Consider the following 17,211-nt stretch of genomic DNA (forward strand, 5'->3'; position numbering starts at 1 on the left):
GAACTCTAATTCAATCTCTGTGAACAGACAGAATGTCCGAAGAGAATAAACCAAAAAGCACAAAGATTACGAGAAAAATCAAATATAAATAAAGCGAACCGACCATTTTTATTATCTCATTTGGTGTCTGATTTTTATTGGTTTGATTCTCTTTCCATATGTCAGCAAATTCATGGAAAACAAAAAAAAAAAAAAACAAGTTTTACTTACAAATTTAAAGTAAATATCAACGTCAAATTGAACAAGGCCGATAGCCATTAGTCGCGTTTTCTCATGTAATGAATAAATGCGTGAATGTAGGATTGACATGAAATTCTTAAAGATAAACTAAAAGCACCGAAAAATGGTTTAAAATGACTTAAATAAATAAAAAGTAAATGACTTAAAATGACTTTAATGAACTTAAGGATGAATTGAATGACCTTAAGAATGACGATCGCTTAAAAAATAACTGGAATCCTTCAAAAACAATTTGAATGATCTGGAGAATGACTTGAATGGCTTTGAGACTAGCTGGTTGTAAAGTGGGTGATCATTTTACATTAAATTAATACAGAAAAGTGACCCGCCACTTTATATCACAATAAGCACAGCATGTAGTAAGAACAGATACTACACTTTGATCTTGGCCAAAAGGCCAGGAAAAGGATATTTATTTGCTTCCCCACCGAGCAAATTAGGCACAAGGCCGATTTTTAATGTTAGGAGTGAAGGGGAAATGGGGACTAACTCCCCGGGGAGTAGGGGAGCTGGATAGTGACAATTGGTATGAAGGGTTGCCCCTACATTGTCCAAGATCTTATATGTGGGGGAAACCCCACATATGGCCTTTGCTTGCAGTATCTGCCAGAACAGATACTATACTTTGATCCCGGCCAAAAGACCAAGAAAAGCTTTAAAAAACTATGAACAGCATGTATTAACAACAGACCTTTGATCTTAACCAAAAAGGCCAAGCACAAAAGTGTTACGGACAGACCGACCGACCGACCGACGGAGTGACTTATAGAGTCGCTTGCACGCGACTAAAAAGTTAAACTTAAAATTAAAAAGGCTTAACTCAAAATTAAAAATCTAAATAAAAAATGTGAAAGCTCAACCCTAAATTAAAGATCAAATTCCAAATTCAAATGCAAGACTCCAATTAAATTTTGAGGTCCATCTTAAATTTTCATGCGCAACTTTAACTCGTAAAGCTCAAATTCAAATATAAAAGGCTCAATTCTGAATTAAAAGTTGAGTATCAGATTTTAATCGTTGGACTTTAAATTAACAAGTTCTAATTCAAATTTTAAAGACTCAGAGCTGAGCCTTTAAAATTCGAATTTAAAAACCTCAGTTTCAATTTAAAATGCACAACTCCAAATTTAATGGCTCGGCTTTATTTAAAACCTTCAATTTACAATGTAAAGGCTCTATACGAAATTTAAAAAAATCTCAATGTCAAATTTAAAAGTTTAGCTCTAAGTTTAGCCACAATTTCGCATTTAAAAGGCCCAAGTTTAAATTAAAAAACTCAATTTCAAAACTAAAACAGTCTTCAACCCTAAATTTAAAATCTCAATTTCAAAATTTGGATATTCAATTAAAAAGCTCAATTGCATATTTAAAAGAACCACCTTGTTTCATTTGAATAAAGTTTCTTGTTAATTGTGTTTTTTGTTTGTTTGTTTTTTGTTTTGTTTTGTTTTTTTGAAAGCGCATTCCTACAAACTACACCGGTCTGTGCTTGAGAATTATTTAATGGCATCAATTTATGGTTAAATCTTACAAAAACCAAGAGAAAGTCTGCTCATTTACAGCATATGATCATGTGGAAGAATAATTCCGTTTTATTCAAGATTCATATATAACAGAAACTTTTCGACAGTTCTCTTCTGACATCGAAAAGAACGTTTGGTTTTTTAGAAAAGGATATTTATGTTTGTAGTTTCGTCCGTCTGTAGCTTGAAAACTTATGACAGTCTACTGAAATATGTATAGAAAAAAATAGAGTTTAATTCTTCCCTTTGCCTACTTGGTAGAAGAAGTTCAGAGTGGGGACAGTAGTGACGTCGGTCCTGCTTTTTGTTTCGCTTACTCTTTTTTTCTCCTGGATTTTTCTCGGGGCGTACCTATACTTCGACGGTTCGAGAGCGCATTCCTCTTTCCATCCTATTGGAATTGGGGTATTTTAAATAATCATATTTCTCTGCTGTTGTTTTCTGGAAATACAAACAAACATGTGAACCTTACAAAATGTTTCGTTGTTTCCTTGAAAAAAATTTGGACGATAGACATGCGTGGGATCCTAATTCTAGATAGCTGCCTAGAAGAATCAACAATCACTAGAACGATGACGATGACGATGATCACCATCGTCATCATCATTACAATCGTCATTATCGAATGAAAGTCGAGTCTAAACATAAGGCCAACTCGCACGGATTATCTTCAACTATGCAACATACAAAGAGAAGAAAATGAATTGTCTTTTATCTATAAGACCAAGAAAAGACATCAGACATCTTTTAACAGATTTGATATGAAAAAAAAAGAGCCATGAAGAACTTTGACGAGCAAAACTTGTAAATATGTGACCTTTCCGGGTTACTGGCAACCAGATGTGAACCCTCAGCGATCCCTAATGGGGATCTCTTTGTCACATATGCGTCGTGCTCGTTCTTCACAGGGAATTCTTCACGGGATCTCTCGGTGCAGCAGGATTTCTTTGATCAATTTGGTCAAAGTCGATTTCACCTTCGGGTTGATATGCCGCTGTCACGCTGGAAGTGAATAGATTTTCATGCACGCAAAAGAAAGACAGGCTCACATATCTCTATTCTACTTGGTTAATTCAATTTAGATATACAAAATATGATATACACTTATATACAATTGTTCAGTGATCGATTTTTAACAAACACTATTGAGTCCCACTTAGATTTAATTACTCTTAGTTTTTGCGGTGGTGACGGACGGGAAGAGAAGGTTGGCAACGACTCTTCGATCAGTATTAGATTCACTCAGAACTCAGCTTAAACTCTCTCCAACTCGGTTTCAATCTATCTGGCGATTTTTGCATGCGGACCCATTTATGTATTGAGGTGATGGGGTAGGTCGGGTTGCTGCCTAGATCAATCACTGCTGGTTACGTCATGTCAGGGGGAATTCCCGATTCCCTGCGTGCAGCTGCAAATCTGCGAACGCTCACAGTTGCGGTTCTTACAATCGGAAGAGACTAACCATGTGACCCTTCATCTGGCCTCGGAAACGAAATTATATTTCGTTATGTTTCTCAAAATGCAATCAAATTGTCACTTTCACCAAACAATCAGATTTATACGTCGGTTTTATAAGAAAATAATAAAATTCATAACTTAACTCTTCCTTTCAGCAGGGTCGGCCGCCGCTGCCCGGGCATACAATAATACTTAACAAATAACACAAGCATAGTTGCCCGGCATTCTCCAGAGTTTTGGGAGTCTCAGCCTCCCCCAAATGGGAAACCCTACCGCTTCTTGGGATGGTCACGTCACAAATATTAAACATTGACTGATCTTGAAATTATATTTATAAGTTAAGCCAATGCTGTAAATTGCAGCCAATGCAACTTGGAGAAAGACGTTTGATAAAACGAATCAATATTTTGTTAAAGGGGAATATTTAAGTTTTATTCAATAATAACGACAAATACACGTTAATTAATTAAATGTCCTTTTTCAAAACAAATATGCAAATTAAGATGTTTACATCGTCTTCTTAACAGATATGTGTTCCAATCAAGTTGTGGATATGGATGAAATAGTAGGATCCACCACGCGATTTCTTCAAGAGTTTTGGTTTACTAATGACGTGCCATACAGGGACATCATTGGTTTGGCTTTACAAGCGCTTCTCCATCCCTACGATTCAAGGAAAAGCATTGCGTTTGCTATCAGCCTTCCAAGACAATGACAATGAAACTTTCTTATATTTGCACTTTGGTTTTAAAATTAGGAATTAATCATATTTATAAAAACATGCGGATACAAGTAAATTCATCAGAATATAATAATGTGTCGTGAATATCTAATTCTCATGTATGTGTGAAAAAATACATTTCATGAAAATGAAATCGGTTAAAATCTCCAGAGTCAAAAGATTTTTGGATAAAACCATTTGTTAATTGTTCTAATTAAATGCTGACATTCTTATAAAAATTACTGAATTGCAAATACTTTTGCTCGATATAAAATAGTACCTTCCTTATAGTGTTTATGTGTAAATAGCGTCATTTAGAATAGCTCTCGCTAATAAATAAAAACAGAAAAAATCTCATCACGTTGCTGTGATAATATTGTTTCAAAGTTACTTTATTTACATCGTATCCAGAAATAAAACACAGACTCAGATATGGGTTAGATTGAAAATGTTTCTATAGAACAAAGTGGATTCGAATCTAGCACACCTAGGTTTCAGTCTGCGTCGTTAATGAATAAGCCAATTCATATTATTTGGTTTATTCGGTCTACTGTTCTCACTTTCAATGTTATTATCACAATGTTTCGGTCGATGTAACCTCCGATCTTTTTCAGGTAAATCTCGTTGAAGTCTTTCTGTCCAACTCGAGAATCTGTGGAATTTCAAACGGAACCCTTTATTTAATCCACAGGAGTGACATGCTCTCGTTTTGTCAGCCATGACCGATTAGAAATCCTAAATAATTCGCAATTGTATTCTGAGTAAGATATAGAACTTTCACTTTCCAGAAAGTTATCATTTAAACTGAATCTTATCAATCACTTTATCCGTTACGCCACGAGTTTTTGAGGATCTCCGAGTTCAACAGAAAGATTCACGAGTTCGACAAGATAAACTTCAAGAAGGTTGGGAGATACATCGGCCGAAACGTTGTGAAAATAACATTCAAGATGAGGACAGTAGTTTGAATAATTCAAATAGTGCGAATTATCAATCCTTATCTAAAAAATTCAGACGCACTTAATCAATGTTTAAATGTTTAAATATTTATAGGTCGAATGAAGTAATACTATTTAATGAGTCAAACTCTTGATAGTGAAAAAATTGGTATTAAAATGTCCTGGGTCAAATTGTCCGTTTGCTCTAAACGCCCAGATTCATTCGTTCAACACATTTTCATAAAACAGACAAAATCAAACGAAATAATCTTTTGAGATCAGTCAGGTCGTTTAGACTAATTTAACATTTGTTGCTATTGTTGTGACAAACTGCTTCCTTTTTGCGATTCAAATAACTTTTTAACGGCTGTCAATTTATAATCAGCACAAGGTTCACCTTTTTAGTCAACGACAGATTTGCACTTAGTAGACCTCGTGAGGATACAAAAAAATATATATAATTTGACCATTTGATATTGATTTTCGAAATGGAAAAAATATCACTTTATTTTTATTTATCACAATGCAATTAAAAAAAGAAAAAAAAGAAAAAGAAAGAGGTTATATTTTATGGCATATATTTTAAGGTTATTTTATTTTGTCTGTCTATTATAGGGAAAATCAATTTTCAGGAGACGTGTTTTATTTTTAGTTTATTAATTGTTTTCTTTTCGTAAACTGCTTCGGCAATTTCCGAAATTAACTTCATTCGGCGCTTGTGAGGAGGTGATCTTTTTTTCTACTTAAAATTAGGCACGGCCAAAAAATGGAAGAAAAAACAAGTTTTTTTTTTTTTTTTAAACGAGTTAAACTTTATCCATTATTCTTGAGCAACGTTTTTTCCCCCCAAAGCAGAATGATATAAAACTTTTTCTACAATTTTAAATAGAATTTTTAAAAAAACTAAAAAAAACACCATTCACTGCGATTTTTGTCTCGATGGGTAACACATTGAAATATTTTTTAAGCTTTTTGAATCAATTCATTTTTTTTTTTTTTTTTTTTTTTGTCTAAATAAGATTAGGATGATTTGCTATAAGAATCTGCAAAAATATTAAAACAAATTTCAAATAATTCCATCTTTTATCTCACTCTATAGATTTCGCATGGCGATATAAAAAAATCCAAAATTTAATAATTGTTTGGAAGAAACTACGGTAGCTTTGATAGGACTAAATAAGTTCATTTAGTCCTTCCCGCGTATTTTTAATGTTTACTTTGACGCATTAAGTGAAGAATCAACTTTGTAAGCTATATATATATATATATATATATATATATATATATATATATATATATATATATATATATATATATATATATATGTTGCCAACATAACCCCCGAAGTTAAGCAGCACTGAAGCTGGCCAGTACCAGATGGGTGACCATTTTGGAAATGCTAGGCGCCGTCTTAGTTGGAGACAACTCTTACATCTAGCATCATGCTTGGTCGTCTTGACCCTGCCTTACCATCAGGCCTAAGTGTTTCTAGATGAGAGAGTGTGGTAGATGCAAGTCCCTCACACTTTAAACTAACTCAAGTGCAAGTCACAGCAAAAAGGAAAAGGAGGAGATAACAACGTTTTATAAATACGAATAACTGTTTGTAGGCCTTATGGAAATATCACATAACGACAAATTGTCGAAAGAAATTATCGTATTTTTAGCAAAATGCGCAGTTAAGTATCGATTTTTTCTTTTTTTGGTATCGATTCTTCAAAACGTTTCCTATTAGCAATATTGAGATCACTAGGAGAAAATTATTAATTTATTTTTCCAAGATTTAAAAGTAGTGTTTTTCGTCAAAATAATGAAAATATATAATTATTTTTATTTATTTATTTTATTTATTTATTTATTTTTTTAGTAATCTGAAAGATAATAATTATTATTAACGTATTCAATGGTTTTCACACTTCAAAACACAAAAGATGAAAAATTAAACACATTTAAAATTCGGAAGCATTTTTTTCATTCGACAAACATTATTAAATGCAGCGGAGATACTTTGCTTTATAATGTTTTTCTATTTTTTCGATTTTCAATATAATCTTTTTATATCAAAATCGAAAATATTAATGAAGGTCTCATAATTGTCACTGTCACGAGCTCGTTGGTTTTTTGGACGAATCGGAATTCGTCCAAGAAACTATAAGGATAGTTTCCTTCCAAGTCTATGTTTCGACCGTTAACTGTATCTTCAACTAATTACTTTTGAGCTAAAATTAGTGGGGAAGTTATGGCCAACAGTCAAGGCGTCGATTAACACATGGCTTAAAATGAAACTCGTCTTAAAAAGTAGAGCTGAGGCGTTTGCCATATACGTGTTTCCCCCCTCATCATACTACACTTTGATCTTAAACCACATGATCAGTTATAGAAATAATCTCAGACATTTTCAAATGAATGAAAAAAATGATTTAATCTATTATTGTATGATCTTTTAATGATGGTATAGTATCGGTTTTGTTGTCATAAAACAGCATACACACATACACATACACACATACACACACATACACATACATATACATACACATATACATATACACATACATACATATACACATAGACATACATATACACATAGACATACATATACACACATACATTTACACATACACACACATACATACACACATACATATACACATACATACATATACACATACACATACATATACACACACATACATATGCACACACATACATATACATACACATATACACACATACATATACACACACATACATATACACACACATACATATACATACACAAATACACACATACATATACACACACATACATATACACATACGCATACATATACACACATATACATATACACATACATACATATACATATTACTACTAGACACTATTCTCGAGTGTCTAAGGTCTCTCTGTACAGGAGCTTGTCAGAACAACCTGGCATGAGGATATTTTTCCCTAGAAGTAAACCCTGATCAAATATTTTAAATCATAGTATTCGCTGCCTAAATAAGAGCTCCTCACTATGGCTAACCCACATTAGCTTTTACGAGGAATGGTGCACCTTCTCCAAGTGAGGTTACCACAAAGAAATAACATGAAGCTGGATACTCCACCAGACTAGATAAATTCTTGTCCTGGAATCCGGTAAGACCAAGAGACCAAAACGAAAGACATACTACGACATATGAAAATGGTTAATTGAGGAGAGGGAAATTTCTTTACTCGGTGTTTGAGAGATAAAGAACTTTAATGAGACATTCGAATATCTATGTATCTTATATAGAGTTCAAGTGTTAGCCCAAGTAGTGAACCCCTTGATTTCTGAGAACTTCAACTGAAGTAAAATAAAACAAAAAGTGAATATATATATATATATATATATATATATATATATATATATATATATATATATATATATATATATATATATGTAAAACTTTGTATTTTGATTTGAGACCGAAATAATAAATGTTAAGGGGTGAAAATCGGAGTAAAAAAATTGACCTCTGCGGTCTCTACAAAATTACTCAGATAATTAAAAGTAAGTAAAAAACGTAAGATAAATCTAATTTGGACCCTAACACATCGCACCCTTATGATTTGTTCCAAGTTAAAATTAGAGGAGGAATTGGAAACAATTACAGATACTTTATCCAAAAACGGGTACCCACTAGATGTGAGTAGGTCAGTTATTCAAAGGAAATTGGCTAAATTCTCTCAAATTAAAGAGAATATAGTGTCCAAATGTCCAATTTATCTTCGTTTGCCTTGGTTGGGTACAATAAGTGAGAAATTTGCCAAACAAATAAGCTCAGCATTTAATGGATGTTATTTTGCTGCCAATGTATGTGTTGTGTTCTCTACGAGAACTTTATTACCATCTTCTCGAAAAGATGTTCTACACCCCCCCCCCATCATAATAGTAACCTTATTTACAATTTTGAATGTGGTTGTGGTGCCAACTACTTGGGTTGAACGACATTAAGATTAGATGGAAGAATCCAACAACATGTACCCAGTAAAATTTTCTATTCTGAGTCGTGCTTATTCACTATATCACCTTAAGATCTTAGAGACTATTCACGTTCGACATAGAAAACCTTCCCTTTGCAAGCAAAGGGAATGCCTCTTGGGTTTGAACGTGATTAATCTCTTGGGTATTTGACCATAACGCTGTTTTATTTTAATCGTTTTCCCACTTTTATTTTTTTCTCCCTGTAAATTGAATAAAACGCAATTTTAATCACTTTTTCATTCTTTGTTTTAAAAATTCCCTCGATAAGTGAAATTGTCTGTGTGTGTACATTTCCCTACTAAACTACTCTGTCAGTTTTCAGTTTACAGACTCGAGATTTGCCATAAGGGGTATTGAGATTAGGGAAAATCTTTTTAATCGGTTTTCGGCCAGAAATTTGCCTGTCAAGGGGTCAAAGTTCACCGATTTGACCTTTGAAAACTCTACCAAACTCCTCCGCCAATTTTGGGTCTAAATACTTGAAATCTTAGATGTAGGTTTCTTGGACATGGATCAAACTTTTTAACTTAACGATAAAATAGATTAACAAATTTCTTTATTGATTAAAGATATCATTTTAAATAATGCATGGGTGCTTTTGGTATAAGAGAAAAAATATACCGAAGAAGAATTGAACCTTCCCTTGTTTTTTTTTTGTTTTGTTTTTTTTTTACTCCAAAATATATCGTTTAAATAAAGAAATTTAATACTAGAAATATAAAAATTGTAATTAACTAATAAATAAACAGCAGAACATCTTTTTTTTTTTTTGGCGTGTGTTGAAAATCTCTGTAAACTCATTTGGAAATTTGTTAATTTTTACTTCAAAATTGGTAAATCAATCATTAGGAAATAAATAATGAATAATGAAGAAATTTATTAATCTATTTTACCAAAAATATTACTACCGTTTATCAAGAATCTTTTTAATTTCATTTTTTGTTGTCATTAATCATTTTGTTTTTGGAGGGAGGTATAGTTTTTAAAAAAGACACTCTCCTTCCTAAATTATATTTTAAAAAATATTAAAATTTGTGATGGGACGATTCCAATATTTTTCCTGGTTCCTATACAATGACCGATTCTGTGCTAAATTCCTGATTCCCATACAATTACTGATTCCGATTCTTTATAAATTTCTAATTATTTAATTATAAGATTCTTATTTTCACCAATTTTCGTAAAAACGCATTAAATATGCAGATATTTTCCTACACGTACAAATTACACTTGTGGAGGATGATCTATCGATTTTAGCTTCACTGGTTGTTTAAAATCAATCAATATTTATTATTTTATGATTATTACTACCAACTGAAGATTTTATATTAAACAAAATCAAATAAGAAAAAGACAGTTAAAAGAATTGTTTTGCCATCGGAAAATAGGCATCAGTTTTTCTGATTCCCATACCGATTCCGATACCCCAAAATCTTCTGATTTTTCCAATTCTCGATTCCGATTAATCGTTCCAAAACTAATTAAAATTTATTTTCTTTTGGACAGTGGGGGCTCTTTTCAAAACTAAATCTTCCTCAGTATTTTCTTTAATTTTCTATTTTTGAGCAATTATCAAGACCCCTAAGATGTCGGACATTATTTCTCGTTCTCATGTAACACTCGGTATTTGTTTTGTTTTTCATTGTTTTAAAATAAATTAAACCACTAACAACTTAGTTAGCTAAGTAGAAAAATCGATTTTGCTCTTTTAAAAACAACAGTAAATAAATATAAATTATTTTTGTTTTAAATATTATGCGGTCTGTAGTCTCGTTTTTGAACTGAATAAACGCTTTAAAATAAATAAAACCACTAAAAACTTAGCCAGTTAGATAGAAAACGAACACTTAGAAAATTGATTTTATCTTTTTTAAAGTAAAAATATTTTTTTTAAATATTATGGCGTTTAAAAACAATATCTCATTCACGGTCATAAAATGTGTTTTCAATCGATATTTATTCAATAATAGACGAGTTTTGCTATCTAGCAAAAGTGGACGAGTTTTCCGTGGACGTGTTTTCCGTGGACGTGTTTTCCGGTGAAGAGTTTTCCGGGCACCAAAAAATGACAATGGCGGCAAATTTTTAAAAGAAGAACAGCCAAATTAAAGATTAAAATTATAGGACAAATAGAACTCAATACAAATGTACATTATATCTTGCTAAAGTTTTGCTTCAATCATAGTCAAGTGATAGATACGTGCAAAATGAATGGCTGACTGGATAGAGGACACGGTTTTGAACGCCAGCTAATCATAATATTTTTTTTAATTTTGGTTACTTTTTGATTTTGTTGGAAAGATCATAGCTTAAAGTTAATTTCTCAAATAAAAAATAGTGTGTGAAATAAAAAATACATGGAATAATTTAATCTCAAATTTGAAAAACCGTACGTTTCATGTAAAAATTCATTATGACAAAGATCGTGTTTACATTTTTATGGCAAGAGAAATACAATTGATGATCCTTTAAATCAATGCATTTCAGGTGAAAACATTATTACATACTTACGTGTCATGTCCAAATTAGTATAAATTTTAAAAAATGACGTAAAATGATCCAGTAAAATATGTGCTAGATGTATTTTTAACAAAAAATCATTCAGAATTACATTCTTTTTAAAAATGGTGGACCCTTAATTTACATCAATTAAAGTCAAGGGAGATAACTCAATTAATCGTGCACAATTGGACGCACAATTTTTTTACATTAAACATAAGAAAAATTCGATAATTCAGTAAATTATATTTTTACTTGTAATTATTTTTCTACTTTATCATTTTTCGTCATGATACGTAAGTACGTAATGTTTTCACCTGAAATATGTTGGTTGAAAACATCACTAATCTACACAACCACCGAATACGTTACCACTAGAGATATGCGGCTTGTTCAAACCAAAGTTTTCAATCGAATCAAGATGGCCACTGTACAGTAATTATCGTCTGTGGCACAATTTATGAGAACATAAAATATGATTTACTGTCCATGCCGACATAAATGGTTCAGCCTAACTGTTCTTCAAACACTTCGTTGGATTCATTGGGACTGCTTCAAAAAATTGCCAAATTGAGAAAAGAAATTAGCTATAAACACAAAGAGTTTCCGCCATGTCATACGCACAAGATTTGTTTTAAAGCTAATAATTCATGCAATGGCCGCAAGAGGGACAATACGGCTACAAAATGATCTCCAACCGTCATTGTTAGAAACGCGCACCGAAATCACAAGTAAGATTGTAATATTGTCCTTGCTGTGTGGTCCATATACTCTACTAATTTATTGCATACAATTAATTGAATACAAGTTGCTTTTTCATCAATAGATGGAGGAAATTCCGGTATGAAAAACATATACACAGACATGAACTAAGTAAATGGACACCCTATTATCATTACTATTATATAACAGGAACCTTGTGTGTGTGTGTGTGTGTGTGTGTGTGTGTGTGTGTGTGTGTGTGTGTGTGTGTGTGTGTGTGTGTGTGTGTGTAGGGGTGAGATCATTTCCTATGGACTCGGAAACGGTTTGGCCGATTTTTTTTTATTTCACACAAAGGTACTTGATGTGTCTAAGGAGTGTTCTTACGTAGGCTTTGTATCGAAAATCAAAAATACGATTAAAAAGGAAGTCCGATTTTTGACCGCAAGATAACAGTTTTATATAACCTCACATCACATGTGCATTTGAGAAGTTTTATCACCGCACAAGCAGAAAGGCTTGGCTTATAAAATCAACTGTAGATTCTTTTAAAAGACAGAGGCGTGTTCAAAATTAATGTTTCTTTTTAAAACACAATTAAACCATGATACTTGACATTTGCATGTTAAACTTTAATTCAAGTGATTATGTAAAAATAATTTCATAAAATCAGCAATTGGTTCTTTGATATGACAGGGGCGCTGTTTGTAATTAATGTTTCTGTTTATACCACAATTGAACCATGATACTTGACTTTTCTGTTTTAAACTTAAGAGAAGCCATTGTTTACAGGTAATTTTATAAAATCAACAGTAGATTCTCTACAGTGCAATGTAGACTACAATGCATTGTGGACGAAGTCACTGTGAGGAGACATGTGAAGTTTCCTCTCGGTACACTGCGTGGCAGGGGGGAGGGGTCTAACTAAAGCAAAGAATCAATCGATTTGATTTAAAAAAAGGGAGATTTCACCGATTTCAATGACAATAAAAGTATGGGAAGATGGAACATTTGTTGATCTTCATTCAATCCTTGGCAACGTCATGTCTTCCTGCTAGTTATCAATAATGAAGACTGTTGTCAGAGAGTTCTGATTGACTAGGCGAGATAATATTGATTATTTTCCTTCATTGATAAATCGCTTACCTAACAGTGGAAAGTGGAATCTCGATGTTTGCGTCTATTTGCCCCTGATTAAGTCTATTTTCATATTAACTTATATGGCTCCCCTGAAACTCTTAAAAATATGATGCTTTTTTTTGGCCGGTGCCATTCTTAAATAATGATATATTATTGATATATTGATAGCTGAAATACAAAAAATTACTAAGTGTAAAATATCGATATTTCAAATGTGTATGAATTATTTTGTTGGGTGTCTATTTACTTATTTCAAGTGTAGATGATTGTGTGTCATCTTTGGTGTATCATAGTCAACAATTAAAATGTGATATGCTCCACAGAAGGGATATATATCATTTGAAGTAGCGGAGTTGGTCTTGCGAATAATAATCTGTAAAGTCGTTGAACTGAACGAGTGTTTGTAATTAAAGCAGGTTTTACTACCGTGAGGCTTGTGTAACTTACGTCTCTCCATAGGTGGCTCTGCCGGTTGGTATTTATGACTTAACCAGCCAATAATAATCTTGTAAGGATAAAGAGCCCAGATATATAGTCCTATTCATTACATCACCTCCCCCTGAGCTAAATTTTCCCATGAAATTTAGCTTTAAATATCTTCTATTTTTAGGGTCCGAACATGATTTATTCATTTTTTTCCCAAGTTTTTCTTACTCAATCCTCCTTGTCATAGTGACGTTAATATACTGGTACTTCTGGCCTTGAGCTCGGAGAAACTTCAATTGGAGATGGTTGGTTGGTTGTTTTTGTTTTACGGCATATCAACCCTTTTTAGGTTATTTAATACCAAATCCAAAGATTTTGAAGAAAGATTTTTTAATAGAATATATTTGCTGTTTTCAAGTCAGTTTCTATTTAACCAATAGTTGGGACCCTAATAGGTACTACCACTCCGGGTCAGAGTGGACCTGGGAACAATCGCAATTAAAGGGTGACTCCACACTCCCCAAAGCCCGCAAGCTGGGTCTCACCACTGGATATAGTTTATGGTCATATCCAGGAGCTTGATTGGAGAATGCTGACTTATAGGGGCAGGAATTTCAAACGCATCATATAAGATTTTCATTGAAATTTCTTCGGTATTTTCCTTGACTCCTGTAGTGTGTCTCGGTCTCAATTGATTCCAATGTCTTTTGCATGGAAATTGTTTTGGTTAATATTCCTTGTTCCCAAAATAGCCCTAAAGTTTTTGAAAAAAAACTTTATCACCTGGATTATACATTTTTCTTTTATTGATAGTCTCTTTGCCGGAATAAGCAACAACCTATCGAATACAGAGTATATTTTTCTTGCAAACGTTAACTCTATTGGCGACAAATGTGACGTCGTATTTGAGTTTGGCGTGATTCTGTAAACTGCTAAAAATTTCTGAATACTTCTTTCATTTGTGTCTACGTTTTGATTCTTCTTCAGGGATTGTTTAAACATGTTCACAAATTTTCCTGCCTGTTCGTTCTATGAAAAGGGTGACATTCTATTTCCATTTTTATTTTTCTCATTCAACCAAACTAGATTTTTCATTTTTCTAATGAAATTATCCTTCTACGTTGCTTTTATCACACTTCTACTGTAATCAGAAGTTCTCTAATGCTAATGCATAATAGACCAGACAGTTCATTTGATTATTTAGCATTCATTCGAGAATGAAATCTTTAATGATATTACTGTTTCTTCGAGTGGTCCCATATATTTAGGTATCAATTGTAATAACCCATTGGCGTGACCTATCTTCTTTGAAGGTACACATTCTATTTTCAAATTATAATTCAATATATACAATTATAATTCAATAGAATTACACTCCAATGTTATAGTCTATTTGTCGTTAGTCTACCTTTTGGCGAACCAAATATCTGTTTGCAGAATAATTTTTTTCATATAAAAACTGAACTTTTTTTCAGCAACTCTCTTTTTTTATTTGATTATAATTTCGGCCCATGGCAGTAAGGTTCTCCAGGCAAGGCTTTGTAGATTCATCCTTGAATTTGTGAAGCAGTACAGCATCCAATCCCTCATTACTTGTAGCATCTCTCTCTCTCTCTCTATATATATATATATATATATATATACTAGCATGGGTGCACGGCATTCCTCGGGTGTTTGGGGGTGTGTGTTGAGCAAAAAAATAAAATAAAAGTGGTAGTAGGAAGGCAAACTCGAACCTGTACCGCGAACGAGGAAAAAAAGTGACGTCTTTGCTGTTACGACCACCGGCAAACCGGAAGTGACGTAGGTTTAAATTCAAAATAAATAAATAGACATTGAAAAGAGGGGATGACTTTAGAAAATATGGGCAAAAAAGCGACCCCTCCCTGTAGAAAAGTGCCCAGTTGAGGATGGAGAAATTAATGTTTTTAGCCAATGTTTTGGTATTTGTGTCTGAAGGATCAAGCTTCAAAACGATACTGATCTCTTGAAAATCCGTTGCCTCTGTCGAAAGTTTTAGGCAGAAATGCAAACATACATACATAGATTTATATATTGGTAGCTCAAATTTTCGCCCCAAACCAATTAAAAAGCTTGCCCTATCTCTGAATACCCTTTATGTAAAATTTCAAATGTTTAGACCAGAAATTGTCCGAGTAATTTGGTAGAGACTGCAGAGGTAATTTTTTTAAACTTTGACCCCTATTATGACCCCTTAACATTTATTGTTTTGACTCAAATCAATTTATTAAGTTAGATCCATGTCCAAGGAACCTATATCTAAAATTTCAAGTGTTTAGACCCAAAATTGTCAGAGGAGTTTGATAGAGTTCTCAAAGATCAAAATCGTTAACAGCTAAAATTTCTGGGCGAAAATGGATTACAAAGATTTTCGCAAATCTCAATACCCTGTATCTCAAATTTCGAGTCTGTAGACTGAAAACAGACAGTTATTGTGTAGGGAAATGTATATAGACAGACAGACAGACAGACACTTTCACTTTTATAGATATACTAGCATTTCAGTTCGGCGTTGCCCGGGTGTTTGGATGTGTGTGTTGAGCAAAAAAAAAAAAAAAGTGGTAGTAGGAAGGCAGGCTCGAACCTGTATATATTGGTAACTAAAAACTTTCAACCCAAACTGATTAAAAAGCTTGCCCTAAATCTGAATACCCTTTATGTAAAATTTCAAATATTTAGACCAGAAATTGTCTGAGTAATTTGGTAGAGACCGAAGCAGTCAAATTTTTCTAACTTTGACCCCTATTATAACCCCTTAACATTTATTGTTTTGGGCTCAAATCAAGTTATTAAGTTAGATCCATGTCCAAGGAACCTATATCTAAAATTTCAAGTGTTTAGACCCAAAATTGTCAGAGGAGTTTGATAGAGTTCTTAAAGGTCAAATCATTGAACTTTGACCCCTTAGCAGCCAAATATCTGGTCGGAAACTGATTTCAAATAATTTCCCAAATCTCAGTACCCTGTATATCAAATTTCGAGTCTGTAGACTGAAAATAGACAGAGATATTGTGTAGGGAAATGTACAGACAGACAGACAGACACACAGACAGACACTTTCACCTTTATATAAATTATTACTATAATTATTATTTTTAATACCTACAGACACTAGTGTTTAATCCTTTTGGGAATAATCAGTGCAGGGAGTCACAATTACCACTGGTCAGGAGATTTGAACCCGGTCACGAAGCCATCTCTTACTCCATTAGCAAGGAACAACCCGCTCAGCCAACTTTAACCACAAGAAATATAGTTGAAATTTACATTTATATTTATATAAAGACGGTCGAGAGTGAACATCATGATCTGCATGTGGTTTAAGCGACCAACTTATTCATTTCAATGGTGTGTGTATCTGTGTGTGTGTATGAGAGACATTGTGTGTAAGCTAAATAGACAGCTTGTGTATTTTGTCATGTGTGTGTTTATAATAGTCACTACCTTCTTTGCCTCTTGCAAGGGAGACTACTGTGTACTCACTTCGTGCCTGCCTCTAGTAGCTCACTGTGTGTTGTGCTGTGTTGGAA

At 33.1% G+C, this 17,211-nt stretch overlaps 1 pseudogene; it reads right to left on the reverse strand.

The window, feature by feature from the left end:
- Positions 1 to 523: 523 nt before the first annotated feature.
- Positions 524 to 650, reverse strand: LOC145260039 (U2 spliceosomal RNA; annotated as a pseudogene).
- Positions 651 to 17,211: the final 16,561 nt, after the last annotated feature.

Source organism: Euprymna scolopes, chromosome 35, assembly GCF_053919585.1.
Source record: "Euprymna scolopes isolate OS-2025 chromosome 35, ASM5391958v1, whole genome shotgun sequence".
NCBI classification, from domain to species: domain Eukaryota; kingdom Metazoa; phylum Mollusca; class Cephalopoda; order Sepiida; family Sepiolidae; genus Euprymna; species Euprymna scolopes.